Genomic DNA, 22,497 nt, shown 5'->3' with positions numbered 1-22,497 from the left:
CTCAGATAATCCAAAATAATTGTGAAAGGATATTGTCTCCACCTTTTTAACCTTGAAGTAAATGTCTGTGTTAAGTGTTTTTGAGTCTCAATAGGACCATATCCTTAGCTATATCCAGTTGCATACTTAAAGATTTCAAAACATCATTCGTGGCATCATTAGAATCTCACGAGGATCTATCGTACTCCAAAGGGTATAAATTTAAAACCAAATCTTTGCCAAAATACGAATTTCTTTATTCTCATAAACTTCCAAGGTTCCATGTGAGTTTTGTTTCCTTTGCTATACTCACATACCTTGCACTTGTCCATCACATTTAGGAAGGTGACCCCAGAAACTTGCCTGGAGCCATGCGAGTTTGTAAACGTAAAGTCAGCATCTTGTGTAATGAGCTAAAAATTTCATCGATTGGTTGCTTCAATCATTCTCGAGGAAAGACCAAGTGCTCAAGAGACACAATTGTTAAAATTAATCAAAATTTCAAAAAAAAAACCCAAAAAAAGTCAGCATTTTCAATGGTTTACCATAGTCTTCTGGTAAGGGCATTGGCTGCTCTTGGCATCAATCCCTCATTTCAACCCATCTTCATGAGCATACCCCTTGTGTCTCTTCAGCATGCTTGATCCAAAATATCATAATAAGCTTTATCAAAGATCTCCTAATTGCTGGCTCTTCATTTGCTGCTGTGAAATCTATTACCTTAGTTTGCTACTATGGAGCCTAGTCCTTGTGGTGAAGATTCATCAGCAGCACTTGCATCTAGGGCTGAGAAGCATGACAAAGCATTGGCCCATCTTGGTGTGAGGTTGGTCAACAAATTGCTTCACGAACTTGACCTCACTACTTCAGCTAAGGAGAACCTAGACAAGCTCAAGAATATTTATGCTACATCTACTGAACCTGAGCAGGAAGCTTCAATTGCTATGTTGCATGATCTATTCCTCTTTGAGAAGGTAGATGATGCTTAGCTCTATATATGCTTGTGTTGAGTCAAATAAAGGTTCTCAGCCTTGAGTTGTCCCTCTAAATTGAATGTATTTGGAGTCAATAAGAGGTACTCTGCCCTGGATTTGTCCCCCAAAAATGCATGTATTGTCTTTTACTTTGGTTGAGGGTATTGACCACCTAGTTCAAAGTAAGGGGGCATGAAGAGTGATGGTTTGCCCTTGCCAGTCGCAAGCTGACTGAGAAGTCACTATCACACGGGAGGTGTTGGACAGTTGGACTTGCTCTTTGCAGTATTGCGGTGGAGGGGAGATCGGTCTACTCTTGCATGTTGGCTCTCACACTTTTTGCTCTCAAGGGGGGTGTTGGAGATATCATAGTCAAAGAGTGTGTTGGTGTGTAGTACTAGGTGATCTAGTACTAGTCTATGTGTCTAAGTCATGTGTGAGTGCCATGTGTCATCATGGGACTTATCCCATATGCACTGAGTGCTAGTGTGTAAGTGAGTAGCCTATATAAGGCTTGTACTTCACTTGTCTTGTCATACTTGATGAATTAATGAAAGCCTTCATTATGTTTCCATTTGAGTATCACTTCTTCACTCCCTAGCCTATCTCTCTCTCTCTCCCTCACACCATGTTTCTAACATAGAGGTATTCTGTAGAGAGAGAGACCTGACGGTCAACCTTGGGCAGACCAAGGTTGTGGTCATCAACAACTCACATGCAGTAATTTGACGACTTAGTTTCACTTATCGAGCCGAGCTAGTGGAGATAGCACAGTCCTACACATATTTGGGAGCAGTCTTCACAGGATCCCTTTTCACTATGATGCATGCAGCCCAGGCACGACTCACGCGGGGACGGGGTGCTCTAGCCCAATTGGAGAGACAGGGTTTCCAGGCACACTTCCAAGATCCACCGACGAAGTGTTGGCTTTTCAATACACTAGTGCGACCGACTGCCATGTATGCAGCACCCTTCTGGGAATGTGATCTACCGATAGCAGTGTGGAAGAGATTTGAGTGGCTACAAGTGACCATGGGATGTAGGATGATTCGGAGAAATCCCTCAGTCCCGCATGAGATAGTACAGGTAGAGTTCTCCATGACACCACTACAGATTGATGCCATCTTTCAGACAGTGACTTTCATCCATAGAGTCTGGGACTTATCTCATTGGAGACTACCGAGGCTCTGGCTCAAGAGTCATCCAAACAACTAGTTGAGGGTGGGGCAAACACATGGTATGCACGTGTATCCACATGGTTTGCCAGGCATAGGATTCAGATGGACAAGCTCCCCCTCTTTCAGTATAGTTTGGATGCACCCCGTGAGTCGATCCCGCAAGAGGAGATTAACCGTATCATACGATTAGATATTCTCCATCTCCACGCGTCTCGGGCTTGGGGGGGAGATTAGGAGCTCCCCACCAAGACACAATTTTACTGTGAGCATTTCCTAAATGTCTCAGAGGAGGGATTCATCATTAGACCCCTATATCTCGAGGACAGAAGAGTCTCACATGCACTGAGGGGTTTCATCCCATCAGCTGAGGATTGAGATAGGGAGAGCAACATGTATACCTAGAGAGCAGTGGACATGCACGCTATGCACATTAGGAGTGGTTGAAACAAAGGAACACTTTCTTTGTACCTACCCAGCCTACTACGAGATCCGGGGATGATACCACTGTCTCTATCAGGATGGAAGTGGCTTTGGCCCACTATCACGATTGATCCAATTCCATGACCAGGTCTATATTGGGCTGTATCTGCTTGAGATGTGCTGACATCCTGCTACGATAGATTAGAGAACAGCAGGAGGCGATCACACCACAGGATGTAGAGGTTGACCACACATAGTGGCATGTCACAGATTTTTATGCATTCGAGTTAGCTCCAAGACACAGTGGGGTGGAGGAGGAGAAAGAAAGAAATATTAACGTCCACAAGAGACCTCGCGGGCCTATGGGACAAAGTGCACAAAAAAGTGAACTCATACAAGCCTCAGTGGGTTGAAGCAAAGGGTACGCTAGGACCCTTGCTGAGTACTACTGAGTACTAGTCTATGCTAACAGAATCATAATCATATCAATCAATCTATCTAGGCATTGGGACGAAACCGAAGCCTGGTATAGTGATGGATCTCTGGTGGGCTGCAAAAATGTCTCGTATCTGCATCTGACGAGCTGTCTCGTACTACGGTGGGGGGCACGGTCTCCTCGCTCTCTGGACTCTCTGGGCTATGTCTAGAGTGACCCCTTGTCTCTGTCGGTCTCCCCTGAGGAAAGCTGTGATAGGTCGGACCTCAATAGAGTGTACTCTGGGGGCTCTCTGTTGCACATGTGGCCTCTGCGTCCCTCTCTCGGTGATACTGTGTTGGCTGCTCATCCAGACTGCTCTCATATCGGCTAGCTCCTCTTCCTCCACTCCATTGTGTCCGGGGGTTGACTCAAATGTATAGAAGTCTGTGACATGCCACTGTGCCCGGTCACCCTCTATGTCCTGTAGTGGTCTGACCATCCCTTGTTTCTCTCTAATCTGTCATAGAAGAGCCTCCTTGTGTCGCCGCATCTCCATCAAATAAAGCCCAATACAGACCCCCAGAAAGGTGTTGCATACATGACAGTCGGCCGCACTAGTGTGTCGAAAAGCCAGCCCTTCGTCAGTGGATCCTGGAAGTGCACCTGGAAACACTGCCGCTCTAGTCTAGCCAAAGCACTATGCCCTCGTGTGAGTCGTGCCTAAGCTGCATGTTTCATCGTGAAGATGGGTCCTGTGAAGACTGCCCCCAAATATGTGTATGACTACACTATCTCAACTGGTTCACCATGATAGGTGAAAGTAAGTCAGTTAGTCACTGCTCATGAGGTGTTGATCATGACCTTACTTTTCCCAAGGTTGACCGTCAGATCTCTCTCTCTGCAAAACACCTCTAATGCCTCCAGATCTCTCTGTAGCCCCTCCGCTGAAGAGAATATAAGGACTATATCATCGACATATAACAATATCTGTATGAGGAGATCCCCTAATAATGAGCCCTCGCCACCTAGGTGATCTATGAAAGATGCGATCTCATCAATGTAGAGTCCAAAGAGAGTCAGTGAGAGAGGGCAGCCCTGCTTCACCCCAATGGTGCTCTCGACCCAATCCGATAGACCTGGGGCACGGACCTTGCTTCTGACTGACTCATATAAGCTCATCACACCCCATATCAGCATCTCTGGGATCTACATCTCTTGTAGTCTCTTGATCATGCGGGATCGTCGAATAGTGTCGAAGGCTTTTCGAAAGTCTACAAAGCATGTGTAGACTCTTTGATGTCTAGGCCTCGCCTCCTCAATGATAGCCCTCAGAGTGAAGATGTGGTCTAGAGTAGAGTGCTGCCTCCTGAATCTTGCCTGCCCTAGTGTTTGCTGCCCTCGTGCCTTTGTATGATTGCTAATCTCTCTCTCTTGTACCAATCCATAGATCTTGGCTAGTGTGTGGCCAATCATGAGGGTGCGATAGTTCGCAGTGTCCATGAGGTCTCCTGCTTTGTGTATTGGTACGATAGTAGTGGTGCTCCATGCTGGTGGGAAGCCGTGACAAACTACAAGGTTAAACATATGTGCAAGGATCGGTGCTAAAACCTCCTGCCCATGTAGGAAGTGCTCTGTCCGAAGGCCTTCATGATCCTGTGCTTTTCGGTTGTGGAGTCAGCAAAGTGCAGCCCACACATTCTGCGTAGTGAATAGATGACAGGTAGTGGGCCTGGGCATAGAGGACATGTTTGCTGGTGTCTGCCTTAGGACATACATATAAGGAGCATGCATAAGTGTGCCACACGCCCGGATCCGTAATGGGGATGCATGGCTTCCCCTCTGAGAGGAATCCCCGCCCTGTGGTTGGGTCTCCTCCGCAAAATGATATGATGATCTCATCCATCCTATGTGTGAGGAAGGCTTGTCTCTTGCAGCATGTCAACCGCTAAAAGATCATGTGTGCCTCATGTGACGTCAAGTGAACCAAGGCTCACTCTCCCATGTGAGGTGGGCTCGCATCTCTCTGCATTCATCATCAAACCAAGGGATTTGAGGTATCTTTCCATCTCATACACGTGAAGATCGGGTTGTAGGAAAGGATCTGGTGGCAGCATCCTGTATCACTATGACAAGGGTGGCTAAGGCATGGGCGAGGTCTAAATCAACCTCCACTAAGGCCAGAAGCTCTCTGGCTAAGCCACTCGTGGGTGAGGTCTAAATCAGCCTCCACTAAGGCCGGAAGCTCTTTGGCTAAGTGACACATACACGGATCAAGGACACGGTCAAAGTGGGTCTGGGTCCGAGTAGTGGTAGGAACTCTCCATGTGCCTGGTGTAGTAGCAAGAACATCGAAGGCCAGATATGAGTGGGGGGGGGGTATGGTGAGGTCATGTATCCGTGTGACAAAAGCCAATGGGCCCAGTAGGTAGTCCACTGTGCTGGTCCCGCCTCCATGTGGGAAGCATGTGAACCCCACAGATGATGGCCATCTCTGAAGGCCATTGTAGATGATGAGGTCATGGACAACTCCCAACTCAAGCAGGTGTCGCCCATATGCTATCACATGTGAAGTATCTGCTGAAAGTCTCCGAATCCCAAGTTCTGCTGCATCCAACTCTGGCATCATGTGGGGGTCTCTCTCATATGTGAAGTCAATTAAGCCCACTTGCTTATCCCTTGTCCTTGCATTGAAATCCCCCAGAAGGAGGGTGTCTCCCTCTCTGGAGAACTCTATGATATCATCATGTATTGTCTCATAAGGACTGTGCCCCTCTGTAGTGACATCATGGGCATATGATGACATGTGTGGAGGGAAATAGCACACTGCAATGAAGATCCGTCAGGCATCTAGTAGCTGCACTCGTATCCACATGTGACGTGCATGTTCCTCTCTCCGTACTATAGATATGAGTGGTCTCAAGTGTGTTTTGAAAAGGATGGCTACACCTCCACCAAAGCCTCGTACTCCACTATCTCTCCTCATTTCTCTCCTATGAACAGACTCCCAAATGTACCCTGTCACCGTGGGCAGCCCTCTCTCTGGGCTCTCATGTGTCTCAGTGTAGAAGATGATGTCTCTGCTTGTGTATGTCTTCGAGAAGCCACCGGGGTTGAACCAAAGGGTACCATTATAGTTCCATATAGCCATACTCAGCTTGTTTTGTGCTCTCCCCTCCCAACTCTGACACCATCATAGTTCCCCCTCTTCCTTCTCCCCTTCTCCCTTATCACCTCTATCAGCTCTTTCTCGAATAATCACTTTGCCATCCCTATAGGCAGCCCATTTCCTTGCTTCCCTTATTGCCATTACCCGTGTCATGTCTTCCCTTCTATGCTCCTGTTGTAGAAGGGTGAGGTAATCCAGACTGCTCGCATAGCAGCATAGAAGCTAGTTGCTATGCGGGCAGTCTGGATCACTGAGAGAGGATTGCAGAGGCCATCCACGAATACACGTGGCACATTGGCCATGGCCTATTATAGCTCTATGTGCTTAGGGCCTTCCCAGGTCTATATAAGGCAGAGGGTTTGACTCCCCTTTCCACACAATCTTGCCTCATGTCATCATCACTTTAGTAGAGAGATCAAGCACAGTGAGCACATGGACATCACGTTGTCCATCATCCTTCCCGTCTCAGGAAGGTGCATGGAAGCTACTTGTTGAATCAATGAAGCTTCTACTCCAGCCTATTTCAGTAGCATCTATTCAGATCTACATGTTCATGTTCATGCTCTCATGTGTGTAGACTACTCTTGAATTTGGATTGCTCCAGTTATCTTGTGTAAGTGCAGGGTGACACACACATGGTATCAAAGTGAATTGAGTTCACTTGAGAAGTGACCAAGGACGTCTACAAGAAGCTTGTTAGGGTGGGCCAGATCTTAGCACGCCACAAAACACACTGTGCTAAGATTGTGCTTAAGGGGTTGATCACTTCACCAACATGAGGGGTCTGATTCAACTCAGCCAAGAGATTACCAAGACCAGCTGTGCGGAGGAGAAATCTGTAGCAAAGTGGGCTGTCTCACCACAAAGATCCATGCAGTGTTTGGACAGAAAGAGGTAGCTTCAGTTTGCAGTCTTTTGGACAGCAGCAAGTTCTTCTATTTGCAGAAAGAAGTGAATCTGAGATGGAAGTGACTCCATTTGCATCTACTATGAACGGCTTCCTCCATGGATCGCCTTCATCTGTAACTATAGGTGCCATAGCCATAGCTGACTTTTGATTGAAGCTCAGCCTCGGACCATAGCCATAGCTGACTTCTAACTGAAGCTCATCAGCCTTGACCAGGCTTCCCACAACCTGCACTCATGACACTCCACTACCAAGAATACAAGCAACACCTGCCAAGAATATAAGCAGTTACACCTCCACAACATTCAGCGACATCATAGGCAACGCGACCTTCAACCGATAAGACCTGCGGCTCTTTATGCCTCTGTGCACAGACTACAGACTACGCTGCCTTCATCTTCAAATCTTCTTTTCTTTTGAAAGGTTCCCATTGATTGACACGTGGCAAGATTAAAATTTATCATGCTTAAGTTTATTTAGCCTTGGTTAACTCAGTTTGGTTAGAAGACTGCCACATGGCATAGTGCCACCTAAGCACTAGGTCCTTACCAAGCACAGTTTTGAATGCTAGATGTGAATCCCTGTGCCACATCATCATGCCCACTCTCTCTTCATAAAAACTTTGACAAGCCGTAACTTTCAATCCAAAAATAACTTTCATGCACTCCAAAAAGGAAAAATAACTGGTTTTCTGAGCTCTACACGCCTATCAAGTCAGTTGTGTTGTATGCAATTAGACACTACCATATTTGAAAGTTTCTTCAATTGGTAAGACCTTTGCAATGGCAATACATGCCCTACTTGAGAAGTTCACTAGGGAAGGATTCTTTGGAAGACTGTAAAAGAAGACATACCCACTGCACAAAATGAAGCTTGGAAAGAAAAAGATGAAGCAACACTATCACTCATTGGCTTGCACAAGCAAGTAGATTGTGCCCATTTGTAATTGTGAGTTTTCACCATCATTGTTAGGACTTGGTGACTTATTACCACACTAGATCTAAGATCATGAGTCATATAAACTAAAAATCATCAAATATTTGAATATATATCATCTAAATACTTACTTGGGAAGTTAGGAATTAGCAAAATCATCTTAACTATTGAGTTCTTAGTATTGGATCTTCTATGTAATGGATTCCAAGCTTAATCCCAAGCTTAATCCAATTGTGCATTCAAGAAAAACATTCAAGCAATCAATTGATTCAATAAACTCATTGAAGAAACCAATTGAAGTAGACCCTTTTGAAGTGAACCATTAAACAAAACGTGTAGAAACTAGAGAAAATGTTAACACATACATGCTTATGTTAGACCATGAACAATGCATAAAAGCACACAACATTGATCTAGTGCACGTCATCACTAGAGGAGAGAATTTAAGTCTTTGAAATACTATTTGCAAGTCACAAGGTTGGATTTATCAATTTTGTGTACAATATTATCAATTTGATATTGGACAACATGCTAGTTAAATAATATATCTCTTTAACAAATAAATATTGAAAAGTAAGATCTAAAGTTTTGACTTTCAAAAAAATTGAGCCCAAAAGAAAAAATTTCAAAAAAAAGAAAAAAGCCCAAAAGCAAAATTTCAAAACATCTATCTCATTTGTCAAAAGAGTAAAAGAATTTGTTGCATTTTCCCAATTGTCAAGGCTCTAACAATTAGAATTATCATCATGAAATCATCAAGGCTCTAACCATTACCATCATCATCTTTCTTATCGTCACTATGGTTTGGGATGCCAATAAGATTTTCCTCATCCTCATTAGGAGTATCACGTTCTACCTCTCGATCCTCCTCATTTTTTTGGGTTGCAATGCCAAATTCACAATGATATGAGGAACCACTTCACAAGAAGTGGGATGAGAGTGGGATCAAGAACAACATCATATTTCCCTTTTGGAGCTTTCTCCTCATATCTATCATCTCCTAAGTTAGGTAACATTTCATGATTGCAATAAATACATGCAAGCTTCCTAGCTCAATCTATTGGTAGCTTGTTCCTTGTAGTAGTATGGATGTACGTGTATTGGCTCTAGTTCCTTTTAGCACCTAAGTTGGAGCATAGCTGTGCCAAAATTCTCATGGTGGCAGGTGGATGTAGGAATTCACAACTAGCACTGCTCATCATCCACCATTTCCATGCAGGTTTAGCTTCAGCTAGTTCTGTGAAAGTGAGGGATCAAGGAGGATCAAAACACCATGAGAGAGACATAAGATAGGAAACACTCAATCTATTGCAAATGTGTGATTAAAAATACAAGAAGGCTTCTTATATAGAGAGATCCTTTAGAATAGTCAAACCATGTGGGATCCTCTGATCCACATACCATCTAGTGATAGTCCTTGCTCCACATCTTCACATCATGTCATCCACATCCTTGGGTGGCTACTTTAATTCTTTCTACACCATACCTTAGCTTCTAATTTATGTGCACATGGCACCATATCTCAACACCTCCCCTTGGTGCCATGATCCATTGGCTATCGCGCCAGATGTGAGTTACAAATCCATCACCTCCCCTTAGTACATACCTTGCTACGTAAGGTGGTCAAGTGTGGTTTTTACATGTCAATACCTCCCTTGAGTGCTTGCATGGCTACTTGTAGGTGGTCAGGTTTGATTACAAGAATATAGGTTAAAGGTGGAAAGGATTTTGCTTTTCAATACATGTTGTTGTTATCATTCTGCTCATGGCTTGATGATGACTCCATGTAGTTGACCTGTTGTTGCTTCAATCTCTAGTCTTCTTCCTCGTGTCCCAGCTTCTTGCAATGGTGACACTTTGGTTTGTTCTTCAATTCACAATCACTTTGGTAGTGACCCATCCTTCCGCAATGGTAACACTTTGCTGATGCTTTGCTGAATAATGCTTGTTCTTCATGATTGCTGATGTGTGTTGATGTAGATGTCGATGTCGATGCCGATGCCTTAAAATCTCTTTATTTCTCAAAAAGAGATGATACACATTCCTCAAACTTTGGATCTAGAAGATTCTTCAAGGTGGTTGTCAGTGCATTGTACTCTTCAAGAATGCTTTTAAGGAGGATTGCACTTCCTTTTCCCTTGCTTTGCATTTATGCCTTCTTGGGTCATAATTCTTTTGATCTTGTTGATAAATTGTGCCATGGATTCATGAAAGCTCATGTGCAAACCATATAATTCACTCTTAAGATGAATTTCTTGGTTCTTTGCTTTTGCACCAAACACTGTGTTCAACTCATCCCATGCATCTTTGGCATGATCCTTAGAGTCTAGATGATGAATTATGTTTGGGAATACACTCTTTGGTTCCCACTCCCTCTTTCCATGATGCACTTCTACTCTCCCACTCCCCAATAGCAAGACATATGAGTGCACCATCATTGTTTTCTAGAAGTGCCTCCCATAGAACAAATTACTGTGAAGGATGGTGAGATATTACCATCTCTATATCCTCTAATGTGGCGCTTGCAATGAGACTCTTTCCTCCATGGACTTGCCTTAAGCGTGTGTTCATGTTGCTTAAGCTTATCAATGTTGCTTATAGAGCAGTGTTCCATGTAGCTTCACGTATTACTAAACTTTGCAAGAACTAGATCTTAACACATGCTTTGTTTTCCACCACAACAAGCTTCTCCATGTGATCTTGCATTGTCTCTTATGCTCCCACCAAAACACTAAGAGAATTTCTGTGTTAATACAACATCTGTCTGAGGCTTCATGTGTTTGTCCATGTATAAGGAGAAGTATATTGGAGTCCTTACACATAGTGCCAATATAATATCTTTGCAAAGTGCAAAGGCACATCCCTAAGGTGTGGCTCTTTGCCATATATGTCAATGTACAGTGTCAAGTGCTTAAGCTTCGATCAAAGGGTGCCAATAGTTGATGATTGTCCATGTCCCATGCTTCTCAACAAGTTAAGAGCCTAAGGCCAAGTGCCTTTGCCTTCCTTGGCTTACCTCTATGTTAGATTTTGAGAGATCTCAACAACGGAAGTGGAATGGAAGAAGGTGAGAGAGAGAGGGAGATCCAGAAGAGAGAGTCATACAAGTTTTGGTGGGTGCGGAACACCCTAATCTTCTATGTCATCCATATATATATGTGTTTTGAGTATTGTAATTAACCGAGATTAAGGTACAGTGGCCTAAATTAACCCCCACAACCTCCCACTTAAAGGCCAATGTGCCTTTAAGGGAAAACAACCAATGAGCATACTATCCAATGCCCATTAATACATGACAATACTCAAACCGTTGACTAGGTAGACTCTTTGTCAGCATATCTGCAGGGTTATCATCTGTATGAACCTTGACAAGCTCTATGTGCTTGTCCTCAAGTACCTCCTTGATAAAATGGTACCTGACCTCAATGTGTTTGGTCTTTGCATGAAAGACCCCGGATTCCGTGCTAGTTGAATAGCACTCATGGAATCACTATGCAATGTCGGTACACCTGTATGAATCCCAAATCTCTCACTAGCCGATCAAGCCATATAGCCTCCTTGCAACCCTTTGTGGCTCAACATACTCGGCCTCTGTGGTAGACAAAGAAACACACTTCTGTTTGCGAGACATCCACGACACCACCACCTCCAAAGGTGAACACATAACCAGAAGTGGATCTCCTGCTATCCACATGCCTTGCATAGTCTGAATTTGTGTACCCAAATACACGCATCTCTCCTTTGCTAAAGCAAATACACACCTCCTTGATACCCTTCATGTACCTCATGATGCACTTAACTGCTCCCAATGCCTCTTTCCAAGATTAGCCATATACCGGCTAACAACTCCTAGTGCAAATGCAATGTCCGTTCTAGTAGCTATCATAGCATGCATAAGACTCCCAACTGCTGATGCATAAGGAACCTTGGCCATCATGGCCCTCTCCTCATCTGATTTGGGACTATCTGCCTGACTCAGTTTCACATATGGAGGCAATGGAGTACTTACTGCCTTGCCCCCCTCCATATTGAAACGCTACAACTCTTTTGTAACATACTCCTTTTGTGAAAGCCAAAGGAGTTTCCTACGCCGGTCACGCGTGATGCGTATAACAAGAATATGACTTGTAGGTCCCAAATCCTTTATGTCAAAGGCCTCATGCAACTTGGCCTTCAATGCATCAAGCTCATAAGTGTTCTTGCTAGCCAATAACATATCATCCACATAAAGTGCCGGAAGTATGAGGCTATTATCCTTAGCCCTTTTAGTGTAGAGGCAGTGGTCAATCTCACTTCTTGTGAAACCTTGGGATCGAATAAAAGCATCAAACTTGTGATACCATTCTCTACGCGCTTGCTTAAGGCCATAGAGACTCTTTTTCAGCTTGCAAACCAAATGCTCTTTGCCCTTTTCTTCAAAGTCTTCCAGCTGTACCATGTAAATTTCCTCATGCAAATCCCCATGCAAGAAAGCTGTCTTGACATCCATCTGCATAAGCTCCATATCCTCTATCGCCACAAGTCCAAGTACACATCTAAGTGTGGTAATCTTCACAACTGGAGAGAATATCTCATCAAAGTCCACACCCTTCTCTTGCTTGAACCCTTTAGCAACCAAACGGGCCTTGTACTTAGGCACGTCATCACCTGTGACCTTCATCTTGTAGACCCATTTACATGGCAATGCTTTCTTTCCATGTGGTAAAGAAACCAAGTCCCAAGTCTTATTCTTTATGAGTGAACTCATCTCTGATTGCATAGCATACTCCCACTTGCGTTGATCCTGGAACAAATCTCTCAGGTGTAGACTCCCCGCAATCAGTAAGCATCACATAGTCTACCCCTGGAACAAATCTCTCAGGTGTAGACACTCTAGATGTTCTTCTTAAGACATTTCAGATTGCTGTCCCGCCTGCATATCAACCACATTTGGCTCATCATTGCCACCAATAGATGATCCATCATTTGCCCTTGATTATGTACCTGTGGGAGTACCTGGTGGCACCATTTCTTGCACATTCGATGCATCGACAGCTTGCTCACGATGTGCTCCCTTGTTTCCACTATTAAAGGCCCACGATATGCTCCTTTGTTTCCAATCCGAAATTCACCATCAAATCTTTCTACTCTGCGACACACGCCCATTGATATCTTTGCCCTCTTTGCTATCGCGAAGTTGATGATGAACTCGCTTACAGCAGGAGGAGGAGGAGGAGGAGGAGAAGACGGGGATCTTTGTCATGCATCCCATTCAACCTCAACGAAACTATGCAGCCCTATTTTGGTGCGTACGCCGCATGCTTTTCGTTGCGGAGATCCACACGCCGACTGGTTGGCAGCTCATCTGCGCAGGCTATCAAGTCCTAGCTTTCAGATGGCTTCCACCAAGGACAGTCGAGCGGTCGTGGCAGTTCTGAAACGGTTTTCATTGTGGTTAGGTAGCTCAGGCACAGGGTGCTACTTCACGGATGCCTCCCCGTTTTGTGACAACCTGAAGGGCAAAGTAAGTGTGCGACGAGTGTGAACTGAATGATTTGCACAGGTAGAACTGTACATTGGCTAGTCTGACGGTTCTGTTGTGAATGTTAACGATAGACAAATCCAAGATCTTCAGATTTCAAGCTTACGATGACCAAGGAGTCGCGACGCATAGACGTCTCGTACAATCCGGGTTGGGATAAAGACATGCTCCAGAAAAAGGCCAAAGCATCCACTGGTCAGGCCCAAGCCTATGGCTTGGTCGAGGACTGTGGCAAGGCCCGGTCTGGAGTACAGGTGAATATTTTCAAGGCACAAGAACTGCGAGAGAAGACTGGCTGGGGATCTATCAGCTTAGAGGAGGCACTCACGTCTATGGAACGGATGCCCCAGCTGCCTTCAGTTGAGAACCTTATATGCATCTTGCTTAAGTGCAAAACCAAAAAAATTTAGCGTGTACCTAGCGCTTGTATGCCTACATTCGTAAAAGGGGGCTGGAAGATCACAGATTTCTTGGGAACTACCTCGTCCCAATGCTTGTCCACCTTGGAAGCTTGTGTGATGCTCAGCGGGTTTTTAATAAGTTGGTTGATCGGAACGTGTATTCTTGGACTTCTCTTATCATGGGTTATATTGAATGTGGGGAATCACAGCATGCCCTCAACCTTTACCAGAAAATGCAAGAGGATTCTGTAGGTCCTAGCAGTTATACTTTCGTGGCCCTATTGAAGGCTTGTGGTAGGCTGAAAGATGCAGAAAGAGGCCGAGAAATACACACAGAGATTGCCAGAAAAGGATTAGAGATGGGTCTTTTTGTTGGCAGCACCTTGGTGGACATGTATGCCAAATGTGGCTTGCTTGCAAAAGCACAGGAAACTTTTGACAAGTTGCCAGTGTGAAATGAGGTCTCGTGGAATGCATTAAGGGCAGGATATGCTGATCACGGACTTGATGAAGAAGCGCTGGATCTTTTTAAACAGATGAAACTAGAAGGTCTCTCTCCAAGTGGTGTCACCTTTGTTTGCGGCTTGAAAGCTTGTGGCAGCATAGGAGCCATAGACAAGGGCCAAGAATTACAGGTGGAGATTGCCGGGAAGGGACTCGAAAGAGATGTTTTTGTTGGCAGCACCTTGGTGGATATGTATGCCAAATGTGGCTCGATTGCAAAAGCACGGGAAGCATTTGACAAGCTGCCAGTTTGAAACCAGGTCTCATGGACTGCACTCATTGCAGGATATGCCGAGCATGGGCTTGGTGACGAAGCACTGAGCTGTTTTGAACAGATGCAACTAGAAGGTCTCTCTCCAGACGCTACCACATTTGTTTGCAGCTTGAAAGGTTGTGGCAGCATTGGAGCCATATACAAGGGCCAAGAAATACATGTGGAGATCGCGAGAAAGGGGCTCGAAAGAGATCTTTTAATTGGTAATGCCTTGGTGGATATGTATGCCAAATGTGGCTTGCTTGTGAAAGCACGTGAAGAGTTTGACAAGCTGCTGATTCGAAATGAGGTCTTGTGGACTGCACTGATTGCAGGATACGCTGAGCATGGGCTTGATGAGGAAGCTTTAAACTGTTTTGGACAGATGCAACTGGAGGGGTTCTCTCCAGATGCTGTTACATTTGTTTGCAGATTGAAAGCTTGTGGGATTATGGGAGCTATAGACAAGGGCAGAGAAATACACGCTGAAATCGTGAACAAGGGGTTGGAAAGAGATATTTTTATTGGCAGCACCTTGGTGGATATGTATGCCAAATGTGGCTCGCTTGCAAAAGCACAGGAAGTGTTTGACAAGATGCCAATCCGAAATGAGGTCTCATGGAATGCATTAATCACAGGATATGCCCAGCGAGGAGAAAGTGAAACTGTTTTCCATATGCTTGAGAGAATGAGAGCAGAAGGGGTAAAGCCAGGTGGGGTTACTTTCTCTATCGTTATTACTGTATGCAGTCACACGGGTCTAGTGGATCAGGGGCAGAAGTATTTTGAAACCATGAGCAAAGACTATGGCATCATTCCAACTATTGAGCATCACACTGGCATGGTTGATCTCCTTGGCCGCGCAGGCCAATTAGACCAGGCAGTAGTGATGCTGAAGAATATGCCTTTTCATCCTAATCTTGTGGTCTGGCATATGGTGTTGGGTTCTTGTCGAAAGTGGGGTAATGTGGAGCTTGGAAGACTGGCCTTTGAACATGCTGTGCAATTGGATGAAAAGGATGCTGCAACATATGTCTTGATGTCTAACATCTATGCAGATGCTCACATGCAGGAGGAAGAGAACAAGGTCAAGGAATGAAGGTGAAAGAAGAAGCATGTGACAAATTCGAAGTGACATTGATGGGATTGTGAATTCATATTGGTCGGTGATACAGGAAATTCACAAAGCAAAGATAAACATACAAAGGGTATGCCCCAAATTTGCATTGGTTGTCATGAGTCATACCAATTGATGCCTTTCCATCCTAATCTTGTGGTGTTGCATATGGTGTTTGGTTCTTGTGGAAAGTCGGGCAAGGTGGAGCTTGGAAGACTGGCCTTTGAACATTCAGTGCATTTGGATGAAAAGGATGCTGCAACCCACGTCTTGATGTGTAACATCTATGCAGATGCTCACATGCAGCAAGAAGAGGACAAGGTCAAGGAATACAAGGTCAAGGAGTGAGGCTAAAAGAACAAGCATGGATGTCTGAACCGACTTTGATGGGATTGTGTGTTACATTTTGGTTGGTAGTACAGGATATTCAGAAAGCAAAAACAAACATACAAAGGGTATGCCCCAAATTTGCATTGGATGTCACAAGGCATACCAATTGGTGCAAAGAAAGATGGGTTATGTGGGCACATTTTGTGCCCCAATACACCCAAGGGAACACATATACATGTCAAAATTTGTATTATTAAGTACTATCATCTCGCTAGCGTATCTATAATAGCTCCTATTTGAAAAGTTTTTTGCTCGAATGATGGATAGAATGGTGAGGTGTATTCAGAGGAGGATGAAATTGAGTCAAATCATGGTTTATGTTATAGCAAGTTGCCTTTCCGTGTGGCATAAAACAACTATTAAGTATTCTGAATCTTAAGCTTTCAGAAATGAATCAGCAATTTCTATGAATGTGGACCTCAAAATGTTCTGAGGTTTTCAAACTATAGCTCACCAATTTTTATTTGTATGCGGTGCTTACTAGAGTTTGATTTGCACATTTGCCTTTTGGAACGTTGTACGAAATCAAATTTGTGCTACAAGATCATCATTAAAGTGAACCATGTAAAATATTTGATAAATGACAACATGAACATATGAGAAATAACTGCACTAAGACAAGTTCAGCACCCCCCAACGTCCAATCAATCAATAATATATTGTACCTTCCAAAAAGACAATGCTAGGGAAACTCCTTAGCATGAGAGATGGTGTTAAAATCAGGTAATTGCACTGGAGGCTAGGGAGCTTGATAAGGATCCCACTTTTTCAAGTCACCAAACACAATAGAAAAACACATTCAGCTCTCCTACTATTGGTGAAATAGGTTGAGCTTTCTAGAGATTAACATTGTAAGTAACATTGGACTACGAGATTGTGCTTAATGTGGAATTTGAGCATGGCCTGCAGTGATTAACCCGAGATTGTGATTAATGTTGAATTTGAGCATTGCTTGCATGGACCTAAATGATGTTTCTTCTAATGTTAACACACACTTTTTTTTTTTTTTTCGTGAAACTAAGAACATTATATTATGAAACAACCATTTTACAACAGGGCAGGGCTCCAGAAAAAAGCCAATGCCCTATCCATCAGAAACAGTACAAGAAAAGCTCAATGCAAGAGACATCCAAATCCTCCTCATGCAAGGCATCATATAAGGACTACCGCAATGAGGCCCAGAAGAACTCATAAGGGTGCTGAAGAGATGAATTCAGAAATGCATGATTTCGCTGAAGCCAGAGGGTCCACAATGCCCAGTATCTGATCCAATGGAAGAGAAGAGAGTACTTGGACAAAGGACCTGGTAATCTACCAAACATCTAGAAAAACCTCAAGAACCTCTGCACCGGAAATCTGAGAGATAAAAAATAGGTGATCCTGTCCAGATGGTCTCTGGAATATGAACAAAACCACAATGAGTGTTGAATACTCTCAGGAGCATGATGACATCTTGGACAAAGAGGAGAGGCAATCCTTCTTTGAGCCAATTTCACTCCCATTGGAAAAATACCAACAATGCATCTCAAGAAAAAGAGTCTCTACTTTAATGGCATTTTCAGCTTCCATATTAATTTCAAGTTTGCCTTTGGAGCTGCTCGCACGCGCAGACGGTTTGGAAGGGAATCATGGGGATCTTAGCTAGGGCTACACCCGAGCTAGGACCGATCACTTGGGGAGCCGTTTGTTGGTGCAGCATTGAGCCGGGACATCACTTGGCCTATGAGTTCTCTAGACAGGATCCCGTCTTTTTCATCATGCAGGCCACTTGGGCATACATGGACAGCTTCCCGTGGCATTTGACAGAGACAGATGCAGGAGCGACGCCTCGGCACCCAGTTTGGGAGATCATAGGGAGCATCACAGGCTGGCATATCTGGACTTCCAGATGCGCGCAGACTGTAGGAGCTCAGACTTCTTCTACCACCCAGACCCTCGCAGATATCTGGAGCACGATCATTCACATGCTCAAGGGTCAGTGGGATCAGATTCAGGGAGAGTCCCGGGCAGGGAAGGAAAAGAGACGACGTTTCCTTCGCGACTGGGACCACCGGGAGTTATTCTTCCAGCACTCCACTCAGAGTCTTCAGTGGCATTACGCCCCTCCACCGTGGTTGTTTGTCCACTCTCCGATGATTATGCCCTAGGAGGCTTGTATTTAGCTTTTTGACTTCTCGGGCTGACTCCGTTTTGTGATTACAGCCCGCTGGCCTTCAGGCCTTCTTGTACTCTCGCTTTCAAGTAATATAACTAGCACTAGTTTTTGCGCAAAAAAAAATTAATTTCAAGTTTGCTTTCCACCAGGATAAAGACTTATTCAGATGCCACAGAGAATTGGCATGATGAGCAATCCATGGAGGAGGTAAAATCAATCTATAAGCCTATATGGAAGTTAGTAAATGCAAAGGTTGAGAGGATAAGCCCGGACTTAAAGACTGAAGATGCCAATCTTGAAGCCTGTCTCTTACTGCCGATGGTGGAATCGGAACAAAAGGGAGTAAGAGATCTGCAATAACTTTCCATATGGGTCTATGATGCATCCCAAGATTGTATTGTTGACAAGTTGCCGAAAAAGAGAGAATATGCCCATGAATATCCACCACATCATCAATGAACTGAATGCCCAACTTCATGAGATTGTAAGCCCTGATTGGTTGTTGTATAGCAAGAGGAGAGTAAAAAATAGCACTCCAATGAAGGCTTTCCAATCGAAGAGATGAAGCTATAGAAGAAGGATGGGGAGACCATTTGATGCGAGAGAGCACATGCTTGCAATCCTGAATCAAGGCAGTAGAAAATGGACAGCCAGGTATTTTGCCTTAAAACTTGCTAAGTACTACTTCCCATGGATCAGTGAGTTAATGCCCATAAGCATTTGAGCGCATCTGGCCACACATAACTGCCAACCTAATAGACCGTGGCTGCTCTTGCTGAAAAAACGTCCTGAGCATAGTAAGCCTACTTCCCATGGATCAGTGAGTTAATGACCATAAGCATTTGAGCGCATCTGGCCACACATAACTGCCAACCTAATAGACCATGGCTGCTCTTGCTGAAAAAACGTGCTGAGCATAGTGAGCTTTCTTGCCAACACATGAAATTTGATGTTTAGAATATTCAAACCTCCATGCATCTTTGGAGAGCAAAGCAGGTCCATTTTGAGTAACCTCAAAGCTTTTTTATGCAGCTTAGTTTTCCAAAAAATCTCTATGGCTTCAGACATAAAAGAAGAGAGATCTCGAGATGACCAGTGCAGTAAAGGCAAGTAAAACTAGACAGAAGCCAAAACAATGGACTGGACAACCGAACATGCAAAGGCCAAGTGGAGATCTTCCAATATTCTAATTTGTCCTGAATTTTGTTGAATACCCAAGACATTTGTTGCTTATTGCTTATTTTCTAGCCAATTGGATAATCCAAAGGCCTTACTATGTGCTTAGGATGAACAATCTGACATGGCCAAAGAAGAGCATGCCAGTCACAAAGCTTGAGAGGCAAGAGTTTTGATTTCTGAAAATTAATATTTAGACCAGTGGGCCAAACCAAAATCAGAAAGGGTATCCATCAATAAGCAAAGCTCCAGAGGACAATTCTTTGGCATGAAGAAATAATCATCTGCATAAGCTTGTGCAATAAAAGGCCATGAGCCAGGAATCTGTAGCCCCATAAGCTGTCCAGTATCAACCAGATGATCCATATAAAGAAGCAAAGGATGAGAAGCAATAGTATAGAGCAAAGCACTAAGAGGGCATCCCTGAGTTTATATATAACAAGCATCAAAGTGACGGGTCTCCAGTCAGCCATAGTCTCACAGAGGAATTTTTTGGGCACAAGCTTGACCAAACCATACTTCCAAGCAGAAGGAAGATGTTGATGCTGCTAGGCTACATTAATGAGCTGCAAGATTGGACCCTTCAATTCAGCCCAAAAGGAAACAAAAAATTCAACTGTCAAACCATCCCAGCCAGGGGATTTATGTTTACCCAAATGCTTGAGAGCATCATCCAATTCAATATCTAAAAAAGACATTTCCAGCAATGAAGCTTTTTGCAAAGAAACAATAGGAGAGACAAGATCAATAAATTTGCTCCGAGCCAATTGAACCTGAGGAGTAGAAGACGATGGCTGAGAAAAGAGAAGCTAAAAATCATCCAGACATTGTTTTTCAAGCTGAGATAAAGTCTGGGTCCAAGTACCATCTGGTTTTCTGACTCTCATGATAGATTGACTTTGTCTTTGTGCATGCAAATTCCAGGAAAAATATTTTGATGAACAGTCCTTATCTAGCAAAGGCTTAACTATAGCCCTTGTCTGCCATTTGGAAAGCTTGCGTTTATCATTGGCATCAATGATGGAAGAAGCACAAGACAATGAACCCTATTCAGAAGAGGAAAGAGACCTTTGATGGCTAATTTGTACCAAGGACTACTTTTGTGATTTTGCCCATCGGATTTAATGCCTGGTTTCTGCCATGTACCACCTTCCATAATCCTTAATGACATTTTGAATGCGATGGACAAAAGAGTTCCAAGAAAAGTCAATGTCCTCCCAAGCATGTGATAACAATGGCCTGCAAGCCATTTCATTTGCTGGAATTTTTCATGAGAAAGATATAATTGATTGACATGCAAGTGTTTGGAGAGAGCTGCATATCATCTAGAGGCATACCAAATGAAAAGTTCAGCCAAAGAGGAGTGTGATCAGACAATTGTTAAGAATAGTCCGTCCACATTTGACATGTATAATCATCATATTGCTGAGCATGAATAAGATACAATCTGTCAAGCCTGGCCCAATACTCTGTAAAAGCATTATGATAATATGTAAAGCCCAAAACCGAAGGGTAAGTTGCTATCCATAAATCTACAACATGAAGTGATGTAATCAAATCTTCCCATTATTGAGTTTCAGAGAATTTCAGAGGGCAGCATATGAGATTTATGAGTAGTATTGTCCTTCCACTGAGGAGAATTATTGAAATCACCACAATGTATAGCATTAGTGGACCAAGGATATTGCTTTATGGAATCCCACATTTGAGCTCTACAAGCTAAAGTTTGAGAGGCATACAAGGAACCAATTTCAAAATTTTGTCCATCGATCATGCATTGGATAATCATCCATCTGCCACAAAGATCATTATATGCTACACAGGGTTGCAAATCATGTCTGGCTAAAATGCACACCCCAGAGAATTGATCAGAGCTTGCATAGAATATATCATATCATGAAAAAAACCCATGTTGGCCAGCAAAAGAATGTTGATTATGCTCTTGCAAACACACAACATCTAGATGAGTTGTATTTACATAGTGCCAAAGAAGCCTCCATTTATTCGGGTTGCAAAGGCCCTGTATATTATAAGAAACAAATTTAAGAGAATCACGCATGAAAATATGTACAAGGAATAAATAAACCTCAGAAAGAAAAGGAGGCATCAAGCCTCTGCCATTGCCTCAGGGTCTTGCTGACCCTCAGAATCTGATTCCTTGACAAGATCATCTTCTTCACAAAGTGGAATACCCTTCTTGACTGCATTGACCCATGCCTTTGAGATTGGGCTATCAGAAGAGGTAGATGGTTGACCAGGAGAAGGAGCAGGCATCCCAATTACGAGATTGCAGAGGTCTATGTTTGAGAGGCATTGTCTTCTTGGCAGGCTGCCATCCCTCATGAGAAGATGAATTATTTTCCACTTGCTTGCCCTTTCCTTTATCCTTACTTTGAGCTGAAATGGCGGGACTCCCTGTATGAACTGAAGGCTTTCTTTGGCTTCCGTCTTTTCCACATATGTCTTCTGACCTCCTTTATTAGATGGCTGAGGAATGGCAGCTGTGGAGGAGGATGAAGGATAGAGGGGCACTCAGAAGCTAAGTGTCCAAACTTGTGACAAGAGAAACAAGCTCTAGCAAAAATCCCCCATTTCAAAGTGAAATATTTATTTCCCATATTAACACCCTTAATCTCCACAACAATATAAGGAGGGGTTGGTCTATCTGCACCATCTGACGGCCAAAAAATCAAGCATCTTTTGTTTTTTCAAGGCATCCAAGAGATGAACTTCATAGAATCCTCGAGAGGCAAAATAAACTCCTTCCACATAGCAGCTATTAGATGGCTGAGGAATGGCAGCTGGAGGAGGATGAAGGATAGAGGGGCACTCAGAAGCTAAGTGTCCAAACTTGTGACAAGAGAAACAAGCTCTAGCAAAAATCCCCCATTTCAAAGTGAAATATTTCTTTCCCATATTAACACCCTTAATCTCCACAACAATAGGAGGGGTTGGTCTATCTGCACCATCTGACGGCCAAAAAATCAAGCATCTTTTGTTTT

At 43.7% G+C, this 22,497-nt stretch overlaps 1 protein-coding gene and 1 pseudogene across 3 annotated transcripts in view; one reads left to right on the top strand and one right to left on the bottom strand.

The window, feature by feature from the left end:
- Positions 1-16,359, top strand: part of LOC147905804 (pentatricopeptide repeat-containing protein At1g06140, mitochondrial-like) — a 191,239-nt pseudogene extending 174,880 nt beyond the window's left edge. Inside the window, exon 2 of the transcript XR_015541003.1 lies at positions 13,417-16,359. The product of XR_015541003.1 is annotated as a pentatricopeptide repeat-containing protein At1g06140, mitochondrial-like (transcript). The remainder of the gene's footprint in view (positions 1-13,416) is intronic.
- LOC147905803 (Transducin/WD40 repeat-like superfamily protein) overlaps positions 1-22,497 on the bottom strand; it is a 375,013-nt gene that overhangs the window by 188,883 nt on the left and 163,633 nt on the right. The window lies entirely within an intron of this gene.

Source organism: Dipteris shenzhenensis, chromosome 1, assembly GCF_047967505.1.
Source record: "Dipteris shenzhenensis isolate YYH24624 ecotype China chromosome 1, Dip_SZ_1.0, whole genome shotgun sequence".
Taxonomy (NCBI): Eukaryota; Viridiplantae; Streptophyta; class Polypodiopsida; order Gleicheniales; family Dipteridaceae; genus Dipteris; species Dipteris shenzhenensis.
Note: the sequence above shows the minus strand (reverse complement) of the source record. Positions and strands in the feature narration are given on the sequence as shown.